The 11,697-nt window shown below is 36.4% G+C and overlaps 2 long non-coding RNA genes and 1 other non-coding gene across 4 annotated transcripts in view; all 3 read right to left on the reverse strand.

Moving 5' to 3' along the window:
- Positions 1–6,800, reverse strand: part of LOC118006621 — a 32,524-nt gene extending 25,724 nt beyond the window's left edge. The window contains exons 1-2 of the long non-coding RNA XR_004678139.1: positions 6,732–6,800; positions 1,298–1,561 (exon numbers count right to left, since the gene is read on the reverse strand). This is a non-coding gene — a long non-coding RNA (uncharacterized LOC118006621). The remainder of the gene's footprint in view (positions 1–1,297; positions 1,562–6,731) is intronic.
- On the reverse strand, positions 2,016–2,122 carry LOC118006702. Its single transcript, XR_004678161.1, has one exon. It is a non-coding gene; the product is annotated as a U6 spliceosomal RNA (small nuclear RNA).
- Positions 6,801–6,928: 128 nt separating the features above from the next.
- Positions 6,929–11,697, reverse strand: part of LOC118006669 — a 16,615-nt gene continuing 11,846 nt past the window's right edge. The window contains exons 1-4 of one of the 2 annotated variants that reach the window (XR_004678153.1): positions 10,152–10,222; positions 7,961–8,043; positions 7,453–7,632; positions 6,929–6,957 (exon numbers count right to left, since the gene is read on the reverse strand). This is a non-coding gene — a long non-coding RNA (uncharacterized LOC118006669). Of the gene's footprint in view, positions 6,958–7,452; positions 7,633–7,960; positions 8,044–10,151; positions 10,228–11,697 lie in introns of those variants that run through there. The other variant, XR_004678152.1, reaches the window with a different exon arrangement.

Here is an 11,697-nt window from a genome sequence, read left to right on the forward strand (position 1 = left end):
GGTAACCACAAAAAAGTATCTATAAAATATACACCAAAGGAAGTGAGAAGGGAATAAAAACACATAAATACAAAAAATTAACTAAATACACAGAAAAGTAGTCATGAAGTGAGGTACAAAAACTACAAGACATAGAAAATGACAAGATGGCAGAAGAAAGTCCTATCTTACCAGCAATTACTTTAAATGTAAATGGATTAAAATCCACAATCAAAAGGTAGAGATTGACAAAAATGAATTAAAAAATGATCCAACTATATGCTGTCTACGGGACTCACTTTAGACCTAAGGACACCATAATGTGTAAGTAAAAGGATGGGAAAAAGATATCCATGCAAATAACTAAAAGAGAGCAGGGTGGCTATACTAATATCAGATAAAATAGACTTTAAGTCAGAAACTATTATAAGAGACAAAGAAGGACATTCTATATTGATAAAAGGATCAATTCACCAAGAAGATATAACAATTATACACATATATATACCAAACATGTCTCCAAACTGGATGAAGCAAACACTGTTAGAATTGGAGACAGAAATAGACAGATCTACAACAATAGTAGGACACTTCAATACCCCACTTTCAATAATGTATGAAACAACCAGACAGGATATCAATAAGGAAATAGAGGACTTGAACATCACCAAAGGACCAAATACACCTAACAGACACATACAGAACATTCCTCCCAACAACAACAGAAAATATTTTTCTTAAGTGCACATGGAACATTTTTCAGGATAGGCAATATATTAGACAACAAAACAATCGTTAATAAATTTTAAAAGACTAAAATCACACAAAGTATCTTTCCAATCACAATGGAATGAAAATAAAAATAGCAGAAGAGAAACCAAAAAATTCACAAGTATGTGGAAATTAAACACCACACTTTTAAACAACTAACAGGTCAAATAAATTGCAAGGGATATTAGAAAATATTTTGAGACAAATGAAAACAAAACACATGCTAAAATTTATAGAATACAATAAAAGCCATACTAAAGAAACAATTTATAGCTGTAAACCCTTATGTTAAAAAAGAAAGATTTCAATTTAACAACCTAAATGTACACCTTAAAGAACTAGAAAAAGAAGAACAATGTAAACTCAAAGCTAGCAGAAAGAAGAAAATAATAAAGATCGGAGAATGATGTAGTACGTTTGGTAAGGCTGCCTAACAAGTACAGGACAGGAACTCAGTATCATTTTCCTTTCTGTTAGAAACTCAACAATATGCGTTCCATTTTAAAAACACTTCTCCAGGCAATGAGATATAATTATAGACACTAACCTGAAACAGAAATATTTGTCCCCTTTTTCCGGTTGAGCCTGGAGTTGAGGATGGAACAGAGAGCACAGTCTTTTGAGTTCAGTTACCAGGATGAAAGATTCATTGGAGAATGAGCTTTTCCCATTTGTGCTGTCACCTTTAGAGTGTGGCTTTAAGCTTTCCAGCTTGCCTCAGGCTCTGGGTACCACCCTGCAGCTTTACACACCAGATGGACCACTTTGGCATCACTGTTCTCGATGAGAACATGTGAGGAATTTTCTATTCCTATAAAATGAGAGGGGACAAGCAGTTCAACTAAGAAATCAAGTGTTTTGATTCTCATTGAGTGTTTTGAATATGATGAACCAAACAGAAGGACTGTGATCTCCTGTACAACCTAGGGAGAAAACAATGATTTTATGAATAACTTTATCAAAATTAATGATTGCCCCCCAAGGAATCAAATGTAGCAGAAAAAGACAAGAACCAGAAAATTTGAAGACCTAAAATAATTGAAAATTTTGGAGAAAATAAGATAATAATGAGAAGCTGAGCATAAGAATTAAAAAAAATGGATGGGTACACATTGGGTCCGTTAAAACAGAATTAACAACTACAGAAAAAAAAAAAAAGAATTTATGGCAGTTTCAGAAGCACACTAAAAGCTGGTTGAATGGCACAATTCTGATGAGAAGTTCTTACACTCTACCCACAGAGGTCAAATTGTCAAAGCAGAGCCCTAGAAAGAATGCACTTTACTTAATAGTGGGTCATCCTTGTGCAGGGGCCATGCTAATCTTCTCTGTGTTATTCCAATTTTAGCATATGTGCTGCCAAAGCAAGCACTGTACTTAACAGCAAATTTTACTAATAATCAGTGAAGGATACAAGCAAAACGCAAGCACAAAGATAGCAACATCTATCTCTGGAAGGGTCCGAACTATCATCTGTACCTCCAAAACAATAGATTTTTCCACTGGGATATATTCTGTTTTTGGGCAAAGAGATGAGTGTTCACTGTGTGTGTTGTACATGTGTTGTACAGCTTGTCCTAGGAAGCTATTTAAGTTCAGAGCCTCTTCGTTTTTACATTCCATCAGTTACACAGGGAACTTACCTGACTAACTTCTGTCCTCTAAATTGTACCCCTAATCCATGAATTCCAGATTAGTTTATAGTAAGCAATGCAAAAATTCCACTAAAAACATTCTCAGATGAGAACTTCTTTGGTTATCTTCCTACTTGTAAATTCCATCAGAGTGTTTACATGGAAGAGGGAGTTACAGAGCCGTTGTTAATTCTTTTCTTTTTGCAGGGACCTGCATCAGTAGCAGTGCAGATCATGGCAGGGAGTACTGAGAGTGAATTAGCATATGCCAGATCATCCCGCACTCCCCAGACACCTTACTGTACATTGTGAAATGTGGCTTCTCTTAAGGCACTGGTGGAAGACAATGACACATTTCTGAGCATGCATGAAAGGGACACTGGGCTCCAATGAGAATGCTTCTGACCCTCACCTCTCTTAGCCATCCTCTGGGCTCATAATTCTTCATAGTCTAGAACTTCTTTTTATGTATTTTCCAGCTTTCTGTCTCTGTGCACAGTGAGGATCCATGGGGCATGCAATATAAAGCAGGGAGCAAGGCTAAAGGCAGCAGGCATGACAGATGGAATGAATATACTTAGAGTAAATTAGAAATAGAAATGGTACATTGATCAGTTTGCATCTGATGAAGTTCAAGCATGTTTCAATATATGCAGTACATCAGACTTCAGTAAGGCAGAACAGCGTGAACAATGGAGGTGAATTAGAAGAAGGATTCAGAAATACACAGATGTTCCAATGGCTCTTGAGATTCAAATTTCCAAACTTGGATTTTGTATATTATCTTCTCAAAAGAACAAAACAATAAGCTCAATCATATCCATAAATTTTATATGTTATAAAGTTGGTGATTAGTATTAGCCTAAAAAAGATGAAATATTCAATAATTAGACTTGAAACTTGAGACTACTTGATAGCCCTATGGGGGAAAATAAATTTTCACTTCTATTACATACTTTACTGTAGAATAACTTCAAATAGATCAAAGATTTAAGTGTTAAGATTAAATCAAAATGTACTAAAGAACATAAGAGTTATTTGGGGTGCCTGGGTGGCTCGGTCATTAAGCATCTGCCTTCGGCTCAGGTCATGATCCCAGGGTCCTGGGGTCGGGCCCCGCGTTGGGCTCCCTGCTCCTCGGGAGGCCTGCTTCTCCCTCTCCCACTCTCCCTGCTTGTGTTCCCTCTCTTGCTGTGTCTCTCTCTGTCAAATAAATAAATAAAACCTTAAAAAAAAAAAAAAGAAGATAAGAGTTATTTAAAAATCTTTGTGTGAGAAAGGCATTTAAAAGTCTAATGAAAAATGTACCCCCAATAAAATATAATCAATTATCAAAAATGTATAATTAGCAATGCTAATTATAGTTATGGGTTAGTAAAAATAACCCATAAAACAATAAAAATTGCAACTTATATCAATATTTCTCTACCATTAAGGAGCTCTTACATATTGATAAAAAGATAAACATATATGGAACTATTATTTTCCCTCTGTTTCACCAACAGTTACCCAGACTCTATGAATAGCAATTCCATCACTCCAGTTAGATTGGGCCAAAACCATCAAGTAATTATGAGCCTTCTTTTTCTCTTCGTTCATTTCAGGAAATCCTGTTTACTCAACACTCAAAATCTGAACAGCATATGTGCCTACTATTCTCAGTGTCTGTGTGGTGTTCTAGCGGAGCCTGGGAAAGTTGGGAGTCAAAACTCTTGGTACTTGTTGAATCCAGTATAACTGGAAAGAGTATCAACTTGATATTTCCAGAAAACATCTCCACATTACCATATGTCAAGCTTCTTTTCCAGTAGCTAGAGCTTAGAAAACATTATTTTTTAAGATTTATCTTTTCTGGGGCGCCTGGGTGGCTCAGTTGGTTAAGCAACTGCCTTCGGCTCAGGTCATGATCCTGGAGTTCCCGGATCGAGTCCCGCATGGGGCTCCCTGCTCTGCAGGGAGTCTGCTCCTCCCTCTGACCCTCCCCCCTCTCATGTGCTCTCTGTCTCTCATTCTGTCTCAAATAAATAAATAAAATCTTTAAAAAAAAAAAAGATTTATCTTTTCTTTTTTTAGAGAGAGATTGCATGTTTGAGCATGAGCGTGGTGGGGGAGGGGTAGAGGGGGAGGGAGAGACAGTCCTAAGCAGCCTCCTCACTGAGCTCAGAGCCTGAGGTGGGGTGCAGAGCCTAAGCCGGTTCCATCTCAAGACCCTGAGATCACGACCTGAGCCAAAACCAAGAGTCAGAGGCTCAACCCACTGGGCCACCCAGGTGCCCCCATTTTTGGGTTTTGAATCCATGTTTACACAGCTCCAAATATTCAGCTAGACTAGAGTAAACCTAGTAATTATAATGAACACGAAACTTTGGGGACTATGTCTAAATGATAATCTCAACTTCAAAATAACTAGAAAACAAAAATTACTCCATATTATGATTAATTTGGTTCTTCTTTATAAACTAGATATTTTATCATGGAGCCCATGATACTTGGCTTAATTTTCCATAGGAATCTAACATATGCATCAAATATCTTGTGATATTGTTCAGATTTTGAATTTAAAATCTGAGGGGATTCAGCATTAGAAAAAACTATTTGGGATAAAGAGAATAATTCAATTAGAACGAATCATCTGTATATACTACACATAATTACAGTGAGTTTGTAAGCATTTTAGATAAATGAATTTTAAATTTCTATCCTATGTAAATATTTTAAAAATAATAAGAAGCAACACATATCCAGAAAATTAACTCAAATGTAGAAGAAAGAGTTGTCAAATTGGTAACTTATACTGTTACTTAAATTTTTCCTGCCAGTCTTTAACCTTAAGCCACAGGGTTTAAGTGAAGATTTTGAGAGCTTTGATGTTTCTTTCTTTTTCAAAGCATTCAGCCCACGGTCTTAATTATGGCAATGGCAACTTAAGAACGTATCTGGACTTTTCTCTACAGACTCTGTCTCTTGAATCAGATGCCAAAAAAATATTGCTGCCAATGTCACAGAGCCACCATGCTCAGGCCAGAAACAGCAGGTCTAATTCATGGACCTTTCTGGTCCATAAGGGGTGTAGGTACCATGAACACAAAGAAGTCATCATACGTATGAAGTAACCTGTCATTATTACTGGGTGATTTAGTCCTTACCCAATTGCTACTAGCTTATCATAGAATTTACCTCCTTTCTCCCAATCTCAGCTGATGCTGACTCTTACATTGTCATCTTTAAGCTCACAGGCCTACCCTTCCTCCAACAACCACATTTTCGGCTAAAAGGCAATCCTAGGTCATATGTTCTCTATCCCTACAAAATGTATATTAAATAACATCCTATTTACTCAATAGTCAAAATCTAAACAGCATATGTGCCTACTATTAAGCTAAAGAGATGCAGTTACTTAAACCTTTATTTTCCCATGCACAGAATCAAGAAATTTTTTATTCAATTATTCAGCAAATATTTACTGGATACCTACTCTCTGACAGACATTGTTCTAAGCTTTTGGGACATTTCCAGATAGCAATGAGCCCAGAGTATCTGGAGCTGTGGGATCAAAACTAGGGTGGTGGTTGGTACTCCTGTTACTTTTCCTTCAAATAATACAGATCACTATTTGTGATCTTTCATGTACAGGTGACATATAACTGCACTGCACTTTGAGCATCATGTTAAATATCAAAATTTTCTTAAAGGTACACAATTTTATAAAATGCATCAACATATAAACTAACTGAAAGAATATCAAAGCAAATTGTATGTGCCCTACAAATGAAAAAATTCTAATCATAAAACCAAAAAATTATTGAGTAAATAGGAGTGTGTGTAACATATTGTTTTATGTTAGGGCCCACTGCAAAATGAATATGGGGACCCTTGTTCAAAAATTTAAAAGAAAGGACTACTAAGGATACTAAAATATAAAGATTTTACCTTAAAAATATTTTGTTACTTATAAAATATAATAGAGGTAATAATGATATATAAGAATGTAAATTTTTAAATTGTAAAAAAATATTTTGGTGTCATAATTTATATAAAATAATGGATAAAATACTATATGATTTTGATGTCTTGATTGAGCAGATACTTTCGGCTTGTCTTTATGCAAATTTATTATGTCTTCAAAATTTATACTTTTAGTAACTTTATTATCAAATTGATATAATTGAAAGCAAAGTGAGTAGCTCTTGGCAAATCCAAGATTGCAACTGATTTTTTATAATTTTTAATTTTGAGAAGACTTTCCATTGATGCAACCATTACTGGAGTTGTTAAGAGTATTTTATAGACTGTGACAACACTGGGACATATTTCTGATAAATTATCTTGAAGTATAAATTATCGTACCTTTACAGTTGATGAGTTTCACAACACTTTTTCTAAAAAGATATAGCTCTTGGGGCGCCTGGGTGGCTCAGTCGTTAAGCGTCTGCCTTCGGCTCAGGTCATGATCCCAGGGTCCTGGGACCGAGCCCCGCATTGGGCTCCCTGCTCCGCGGGAAGCCTGCTTCTCCCTCTCCCACTCTGCCTGCTTGTGTTCCCTCTCTCGCTGTGTCTCTCTGTCAAATAAAATCTTTAAAAAAAAAAAAAAAAAAAGATTTAGCTCTTCATACAGCTGAGTTTCCTGTCTGAATTTAACTTTAAAGGTTATGCAATGGCAATTTAATGTTTCCTATAACATTTTCTGTAATTTGTGGAGGTCATGCAAGAAACCAAAGTGCCTTCATGAAATAGCACAAAACACCTGTTTACACATTGTCTCTCTGTATATTCAATTAAAAAGAAAAATTAATTTTCAAATTGTCTTAATTGGTTTATGCAAAGCTTCATGTAAAAACACAGTGGAGTTTCTTTTTTTTTCTGTTGAATTGGGTGATCTTTAAATGTAATTTGTATTTCTAGCTTGTGGGTACTTGCATTGACCCAGCAATTTTCAAATTTTCAGAGACTCTGAACTCTTTGAAGAATTCTAATAACTTCTTGATATGTTTTATTACAATGTCCATGGATATGCTGTTATTTTGTAATAATTTACTGACAAAGTTTACTGCCTGGGCATCTACAGTACCTGTTCTGGTGCTCAGGCCAGAGAGTTCATTACAGTCACTAGAGGGGTGGGGTCCGGGAATGGTCAGGAATCCAGCCAGGTCCCTGTGCTTGCTGTTCCACGTGGAGCCCCTCTTCTTTCTTGGGGCTGTACCTGTTGCTGTCACCACTATTGCTTCTGTGGCTCCCACCTTAGTGATCCCTGTGCACATACAGACACAGCGATGAGGCCAATTGCTCGGGGCCTGTACCACCTGCCTTGCTTACTGGCATCAGAATATTCTACTTTAAAATTGAATTAAAACAGCCCTTGGGAAGTTATTTGAGATGGGGAAGTTCACCTGCTGCTTGGCTTTTTTTTTTTTTTTTTTTTTAGTCTGGTTGACACTCAATGTTACATTAGTCCCAGGTATACAGTATAGCTATTCAACAATTCTATACATTATGCCATGCTCACCACAAGTATAGCTCCCATCTGTCCCCATACATCACCATTATAGTACCACTGACTACTATTCCCTATGCTGTACCTTTCATTCCCATGACTATAGTGATCTTATCTTGAATAAGGATGATATTAATGAAGAATGTCCATAAAGATGGATGAGACAATCTGAAATTATGAGAACAGGAGAAAAAACATTGTCTTTTTTGGTAATGATTAAAATTCAAAGAACCTTTGATGCAAACTAATAAAAGGGGGACTATGAATTTGAAAACATAAGTCAAAATTGTACACAGGAAAAAAATGGAAATATCTGCATAAAGATATTATAACCCCACCAACGATTACTTCCAAATAATTCTGTTGCTTTTAACTGTAATCATTAATATGAATGATCAATAATCACATTCTTTTATCGTTTTCTAAGAGGTAAGCATCTTAGGGGTAACTTTGAACTGTTCTTTAGAAATATGAAATAGTTGAGCCTTTTTTTTTAAAAAGATTTTATTTATTTATTTATTTGACAGTGAGAGACACAGCGAGAGAGGGAACACAAGCAGGCAGAGTGGGAGAGGGAGAAGCAGGCTTCCCGCTGAGCAGGGAGCCCGATGTGGGACTTGGTCCCAGGACCCTGGGATCACGACCTGAGCCAAAGGCAGACGCTTAACCGACTGAGCCACCAGGTGCCCCTAGTTGAGCCTTTCTATTATCCTTTCTCACTGGAATAATTTCCATTACTGGTGATACATTTAAAATTTTTGCTTTTGCTATTTTTATAATATGATTTTTGTTGTTTCTTATTTCTTCCACTGACATTAACACACAGTGAAGTGCAAAAATCTTAAGTGTACTCAGTTGAGTCACTAATATTTCACTTTGGAGTAATACATTTTTACAAAATAGAACTACGATCAGAATATAAAATTGTTCTTCTCTCGTGTAATAGTCCTTCTCTAAACAACCATAAACTAATGAATAATAAATGTTCCTCACTAATAGTTTTCTTCATTTCCTTCCTGGAGGATTATTTCTTCCGGGCTCTGGTCTTCTGTGTGAAGTTCCCAGGTGACAGAGGCATGGAAAGCAGCAGGTACTCTTAGCCCCTGTTCTCCGCCTGGCCTGTGGCCCAGCTCCGTATTCTCTGCTAAGGGGCCCTGTCTGCTTTCCTGCAGGAGTCCATACACTGCGCTCAAACAGGCTCGAACTGGGACATGCAAATTCATCAACAATTGGAACTTCCAAGTTCCCATCTCAAGGGAGATTTGAATCAGGAATCAGAAAATTCAGAAGGCTCTTCTCCCACAGGCCCCTAGAGTATTTCTAGCACTAGACGGTAAGTCCATCCTCCTCCGGTAAGAGGAGCCTGAGTCTGGAAAAATTCTTGGAGTTCTCTGCATGATGGCTCCTCTCCTCCTCCCTCATGTCTACAATTCGCATCTGGGTTTACTTCTAGCACGAAAGGAATCTATTCAAAACACCCCCCTCCCCCGCCCCGCCCAGTCCCACTTTCATACAACTCACAGGTGTCTGTACTTGGCCCTCTTTGTTTTTCTGACCCCAACTACAAAATATATTCTTCTCTAGCCTGACCACAATCCACATCCCAGACGAGCCCCAGACAGAGCCCCTCAAAAAACCTGCTGCCTTCTGCTCGACCTGGCCAAAAATTGACCCCCTCCCCACAATCTGCCATGGGCACAGCTGCAACCCTCTTCCATCCTTAAAAACCCCTTAAAAGGCCCAGCCTGACAGAAGCTTGGGGCAGACATTTCTCTAGATGTCTGGCCCCTCTCCCCCTGGAAAGTGAATAAGCTCTGTCCTGCTTGTGGCTCTACCCCTTGTGCAATTCTTTGCCACCCTAACCCAGCACAAAACCCATCCCTTCCTTGAGCCCGAGATTGAGGAGGGTGAGAGATAGAAGGCAATTAGGAAAATCTAATGCATCCTTTTGGGAAACAAATCAATGTCTTAACTCAAAAGACTTTAAGAAAATATATATTGTGGGGTACCTGGGCAGCTTAGTCAGTTAAGCGTCTGACTCTTGGTATCAGCTAGGTCATGGTCTCATGGGTCATGAGATCGAGCCCCAGGCCAGACTCCATGGTCAGTGGAGAGTCTGCCTGAGGATTCTCTCCCTCTACCCACCCCCACTCACGCTCTGTCTAAAATAAGTATTTAAAAAAAAAAAAGAAAATATATATCGTGTTAGTATAATTCAATTGAACAGATATGTCAACCTTAAAAATTTGCATGAAACCACCATCTGAATTGCTTACCTTACACGAAATGATAATGTTGATTAATGGAGTTGTCATAATTTGACCAAATATTTTAACTGTGGATAAAAGTCTCCTGAAATATATAACATAGGAAAAGAAAGAAAAAAAGAATTGGCTCTGAACAGGGTCAATGATGACACCAAAATAAATGGAGGAAGTTGTGAAGTTAACAATCATTTAATATTATTGTTTTAGTACCTTTTTAAATTTCCTCTTTTGCCTCTTGGTTTTTTTTTTTTTTTCAGAAGGTTCATACTAATCAGGATACAAATAAGGTCTACACCTTGTATTTGGTTATGTCTCTTAATTTTGTGGCACACACACAAAAAAATTTTGTGGCACAAAATGTGATTTGTCTTTGTAAATGTTCCATGCACACATGAGAAAAAATTGGTATTTTGCTGTGTTTTGGTAGAGTGTCCTGTTAATTAGGTCAGTATAGTTGAATGTTTTGTTTAATTCTACTACATTTTCACAGAATTTCTTTCTACTTGTTCTATCAATTACTAAGAGATTGGTATTAAATTCTCTCACTATAATTGTGGATTTGTCTATTTCTTCTTTTAGGTCTATCAGTTTTGCATCATGTATTTGGATGCATTGTTATTTGGTGCATAAAAATTTAGTATTGTTTCATCTTCTTGATAAATTGGCCCCATTATCATTATGAAATGACCCTTTCATCCTTGGTTGTATTCTATGCTCTAATCTAATTTGCCTGATAGTAACATAGCTACTCATTCTTTGAATTAGTTTTTGTATGGTATATTTTTTTCATTTTGTTACTTTTAGTCTTTTTTATATTTATAATGAGTTTCTTATGGGTAACATATAGTTGGGTATTGATTTTATATTCAATTTGAAAATCTCTGGCTTTTAATTCAGTCATTTGGACTGTTACTAATGATACTTTGTATTTAAACCTAGCAACCTGCTATATATATTTTTGGCCTTTTTGGGGGGTCTTGTTTTGTAATAATTCAGTAGGTTTTATAATTCTGTTTTATTTCTTGATGTATGCATAGCCAAACATTTATAGTATACATCTTTAACTTGTTTCAAACTATGTTCAAGTAATATACAATTTTAGGTACAGATCTAAGAATCATACAATAATATACTTCCATTTACCTCTTCCTTGCCTTTGTACTATTCTTGTTATGCATATTACACATATGCCAAAAAACCCTTCTACATGTTATTATTTCTGCCTTAGGCAATTATCTTCTGAAGAGATTTTTAAATGAAGGAAAAAAGTGTTACATTTATATGCTTTTCATTCCTCAAATATATCCAGATTTCAATCTGCTGTATTTTCCTTGTGATTGAAAGATTTTCTTCAGTCTTTCTTGCAGTGCACATCTGTTGGTTATAAATTCTTTTAGTTTTTGTAGTTCTAAAGACATCTACATCTCACTTTTGTTTCTTAAATATATTTTTTGCTGAACCAAGAATTCTAGGTGAACAGTTTTTCTTTCTTTCTTTCTTTCTTTCCCTTTCTTTCTTTCTTTCTTTCTTTCTTTCTTTCTTTCTTTCTTTCTTT

Source organism: Mirounga leonina, unplaced genomic scaffold, assembly GCF_011800145.1.
Source record: "Mirounga leonina isolate KUSES-001 unplaced genomic scaffold, KU_Mleo_1.0 Mir_98, whole genome shotgun sequence".
In the NCBI taxonomy this organism is placed as follows: domain Eukaryota; kingdom Metazoa; phylum Chordata; class Mammalia; order Carnivora; family Phocidae; genus Mirounga; species Mirounga leonina.